Genomic DNA, 5,420 nt, shown 5'->3' with positions numbered 1-5,420 from the left:
GTGAAAGGAAAGAAACTGTTCAAAGGAAAAAAAAAATTGGGATGAGCAAAGGGAGAAAGAGGGAAGGAAGAAAGAATATATATATATATATATGATAACTAAGATCAATATGCTACTAATTTCTACTAAGTTTATTGAGAGGAACAGTTAGTATTTGTATTATTTAATCAGTTGCATGTGCCTAAGTCTGGTAATTTGAAGATAACAGTAAGAAATATACTAGATAGCCATTTTCAACTTCAAATCATTTTGTTTTGAAACTTTGTATTGTTTCTATTGTGTTTTTCTTTTTAAAATAAAAAAACCAAAAAAATACATTTAAAACATAATTTCAGATAAAACCAGATTAACCCCTGGTCACAATTAAAAACTTTAGAATGTTTTATATGAGTACCTCGGATGAATACCAAGATATCATCTAAATTGGGAATCAACATGTTGGAAGAAATTTAAAATGGTTTCTGGCAACAATTCCCGGTGTATAATGCCTAGAATAGTAACCAGAGCATTGGAGATTCTGGAAAACACTAATTTTGCAGTCTCTGCTAATTCCAGAACTTTGAGGAGTAGCACATCAACTAGAGTTATTAGAAACTTTCATGTAATTCTGATAGTTGCTGAAAGGTAAAAAACCCAGGTTTATAGAGTGCAGGGTAACTAGATTTGTTGGACAGGAGAATTAATGCTGAATTTATACCTCATGATAGAAAGTAGAATAATACATATCTGAAAACTAAAAGCTATGGCAATGAAATTGCAAAGCCAATAGGAAAACAAAACACCTAGGAAATGTACAAGAATCTTAAAATAATTGTTTACACAACAATGCTACTAAAAGTATTATAGCAGATTCAGTCTTTTTTTATCTTAATAGAGTGACAAATTAAATGCCAATATCATCAACATATTCTCTTATTAAGCCTGAGAAATGTTATGTATTGTATAAATATTTTTAAAATATTAAACACTGTACTGATGGTATGCTACACAGACAAATAAAGACATATAAAGGTATTAAAAGGTGATGATTTGGGCCAGTGAGATAGCTTAGGCAAGCGCAGGGACCGTGATTCAATCCCAAGCATGACATGTTGCACCAGCCCCACCCCCACAGTAGGCTGAGCTGGCCACAGAATCCAGGCATAGTGGCCTATGCCTGTAATCCCGGCTCAGGGAGCCTGAAACAGGAGGATCACTATGAGTATGGGCTTCATAGAGAGACCCTGTAACAACCAAATACATAAGAAAAAAAAGCCATGGCCAGCCAGATAGCCCAGCAAATTAAAGTGCCTGCTTAGGCAGATGCAGGGACTGGAGGCTCAATCCCCAGCTTCTTGTGCCATCCCCTCCCCCGGGACACCCTGGGACTGTGTTTGTGACTGGGCATGGTGGTGCTTGCCTGTAAGCCCAGTGCTTGTGAGGCTGTAAACAGGAAGATCACCAAGAGTTGAATCTGTGTAGTGAGACCTTGTGGATCCTGTTCTAAAAAAAAAAAAATAAAAAAAACAAAACCACATGATGATTTTCATGATATATTGATATATTTGTAGTAGCACTAATTTATAGTATTACCTGTAAAGTAATATGTTTCATAACAATAGTAGCATTCATTCAATATGGAGTTGACTCCTAGTAAAAGAAAGAAATAATATCGAAAGATCTTCTAAGCTTTGAAGAAGTTAACAACTTCAGTCATAATCTCTGTTGTATGATTCAGAAACATAGAATGAAACATCTCTTCTATAAGGAAAGATGATACATTTGTACATTCAAATATTATCACACAATAGGTTCTACTTACATTCAAGCTGGCTAAAATGCAAATATAAATGAGCATTTTCCTCATTCTTTGAGATGTTAGCTATCTATTTCATACCACAAAATAAGCACTGTAAATAATATATTCCAATGCTAATTTGAAAAAGCAACAAACTCTAGCTAGTATCACAGAAGATTTTTTAATATACTTCTCAAGAACTAAGCAGAACATAATCAGATTAGTACATTTTTCTAAATACAAAATTTTATTAGGGAGATTGTACTCATTTGTACATCTCTCTAGAATAGATAAATATTATGTTATCTATTTCAGAGGTTAGTATTTCAAAATAAGATTTTGGGAAGGTAGATTCTAATTGTATTAGTTACATCTCAGAGAATAGTAGCAATCCTTTAATGGTAAATCTTTTATCACTGCCTTAGTCCATCTACTAAGTAGTTCATAAACAATAGAAATGTATTTTTTTTTCCTCTGCAAGAGGCCAGGAAATCTAAGATCAGTGAGCAAGGTGCTATTGTCTGATGAGGGAGTCCTTTTTCATTACAGAAAATGATTTCTTCCTGTGCTTTCCACATGGTATGACTAATACATACTCTCATTGTATGAGGAACTAGACCAGCATGGAGAACCTCTGGCATGCATGCCACAGTGGGCAGATTGTGTCATTGAAAGTCCTAAAACGTTTGCCAACACGGCTTAAACTTTGAGTATTTTTATATAATAATAATATTCCACACATGGCAGGAAAGGCATCATAAGAAATGCTTCCAAAGGTCAGAGCTCTTAACCTTGTTGAATTTATTATTAATTTTCAAACTAAATTCTAGAAGGACTACCATCAGCCAAACCAGGGGAATTCTGCATCATATTTTTCTAATAATCTTTATTTATAGAACAAAGAGTCCTAAAAGCATGTTTATAGGCAGTACTTTGAGTTTTCTTTGAGGAAATCCACACTAATGAATGCATTAGTTTATGATACTGTGAGCCTACATTTAATAAAAATTCCTTTACTGCTAATGTTTTTATTAATATTGTATAGATATTCTATAATAAAGCGAATCACTTGAATCTTTTAGATTGCATAAAAATTTAATTTTATTAATCATACTTTTTTTTCCTTTAGACAGTGTGGCCTCCATTCCTTTAGAGAAGGGAAGACAGTTTGAGCACTATGGCACATTTTATTCCCTTAAAAATTTTTTTCTTAGGTATTTTATATTGTTATTTGAATTTTTTATCAGTAAAGACTGATAAAAAACAAGGGCCATAGCCATTTTAATACTACATTTTTGGAAGTCTTCTCTTGGAAATGCGGGAGGACAAGGTACTTGATGCTGCAGAACTCTACGGAGCAACTGGACCGCCAGACGACTGTAGCAGTCCTCTCATGCTCAGCTTGCTCATTTTGGTTCGTTATCCTGGCTGCATTTTGATAACAACTACAGTGTATTTTCTTTCACAATTTATGGATATTCATGCTAAATTCTTAAAAGCTAAATAATTTCACTGGGAAAATGCTACTACTTACTCATGGCTTTCATTGACTTGTAAGTACTGCTAATTGTCATTGGTATCCTTAAGTGAATTTTTTGGGTTCTATGCACTGTGATCTGCGCATTCCTCTTTATATGTTATATTCTCAAGCTCCTGCCAGCAACTTAAATCCAATAGAAGTTTACTTGCTCATAGCAGCATGCCAACATGTCTCTAACTGCATCTGTGGAAGTGAAAGAACATAAAAGTGCATTGGAATACTTAAACTCAACCAGTGAGAATATATTGAACCCAGGGCACAATTGCAGAAGTACACTTGAGCATTAAAAAATAACTATAAAGCAAAGATGTCACCAACAATATCATAGGCTATTTAGCAATGAAATGCTACCAGAGTTAGTGAAAACATCATAAACAAATGTTTCAACATTTTCAAAATGAGCTTTTAGTGTGAAGTAGGTGTATCAGAGAAGTTGGCCTCACAGGTATCTTCCTAAACTTTGGTCGTATTCATGAACATAAACATACACAAGTTCAGTATTCAGGATAATGCTTTTCATCTGAGCAGTTCTTTAAAATTTCAATACAAGTGACAACTCTATGAAGGATTGAATGAAATAGAGCCTAGCAATTATTCATTTTCTCCAGACATGGTAGAATTAACAAAAATGTTCTGACAATATTTGAGAGATAATCTGGGTGCTTTTAGGATTTTAATGAATCATAATTCCCTGATGCTTCAAGACCTCTTGTATCAAATCATGATTAATATGTGTCAAGATACATTTGTTTCTACGTCTGGGAAGAATATGTAACTGTAGAAACAGTGCCATGTACTGAAAAGAGCCTGTGTTATAGGTTTGAAATGAGTTAGACTTGAATTCTTACATTCATAGGCACTTAATCTTTCCTCTAAAATAAGCTCAATTGGTTGCTAGTTGGTAGATTTTTATCAGATATTATTTCTAGCACACTGAAACTCTTTGGTGTCACTTAAAAATAACACTTAAAAGCATATTGGAGCATTTATTCTTCTCACTGTACATGAACTTTCAGTACCTCACCATCCCCAGTAAGCTCTCTGAAACTCACTTGAGCATCATAATGCCTACTCTGTCTACCTTACAGATTTGTCAAAGAAACAAACGAGTCTCGCTGGAAATAAGAGACAGACTCAGGGAGATGGAAGAACGATTTGCACTTCAGACTCGAATCAGAAAGAGGGTCAACCAGGCAGAACCTGGAAAGGAAGTCTGGAATAAAAAGATAAGCGATTGGTAATTTTAAATACAAAACTCTATTTTTTTTCTTTTCTACTATTTGTAAAAATATACAGTATGTGTCTCAGACTGTATGAAAACATGAGGATAAAGAAGAATAAGAAAAATAAATTAAAATGTTATTTACGATAAAGAAAGCAAGGGACAGATTTGCAAGTCACAATTTCTGTGTAATTATTTCAGTGAACCTGAGGGTATACTTATAGTCATTACAGTTTTAAAGGCTAAGAAATATTTTGTGACATCCTGACACACAGAGTGACAACTGACAGAATAAATCATGAGCAAAGAGAAATAGAATCTCTACAATGCTTTCCTTCTATATTTAGATCAAACAGTGGATCTACAAGGAGTAAAAAGAAAATGGAGTAATACGGAATTTTCTACAACTATAAATTGCATATAAAACCAGGATATTTGGCATTTATTAAGTAGAGTAAGTATTATGACTGTGACAAAGAGAATTAAGATAATAATTAAGATTTGAATTAATCACTCTCATGTTAATTTATTTAGTGTACAACGAGCATGGCAAATAACCATGAATAAAATTCCACTGAATTGAAGTCTGGGCTTGTGATATCTCCTACTTCCCTTTGTTTCCCAGAATTGCTTTTGCTATTCTAGGTCTCTTCTGGTTCCAAATGAATTTTTTAAAATTATTTTTATTTAAGAAGAAATAGCAATCAGACAGTTTCAAAACAGGTTAGTAGAACACTTACAATAATTAATACACTGCATATTGTTGTTTTCATAGCAGTTTTTCATAGTACTAGATGAAGACATGATAGCTTGTCTAAACACTAACAGTACAAATCATTGCTCTCATTTAACTAAGAGAAAGTAGCTGCATATCTATCCTA

Source organism: Octodon degus, unplaced genomic scaffold (genome assembly GCF_000260255.1).
Source record: "Octodon degus isolate 3935 unplaced genomic scaffold, OctDeg1.0 scaffold00149, whole genome shotgun sequence".
Classification (NCBI taxonomy): Eukaryota; Metazoa; Chordata; class Mammalia; order Rodentia; family Octodontidae; genus Octodon; species Octodon degus.
The sequence above is the reverse complement of the archived record's forward strand: the minus strand, read 5'-3'. Positions refer to the sequence as shown.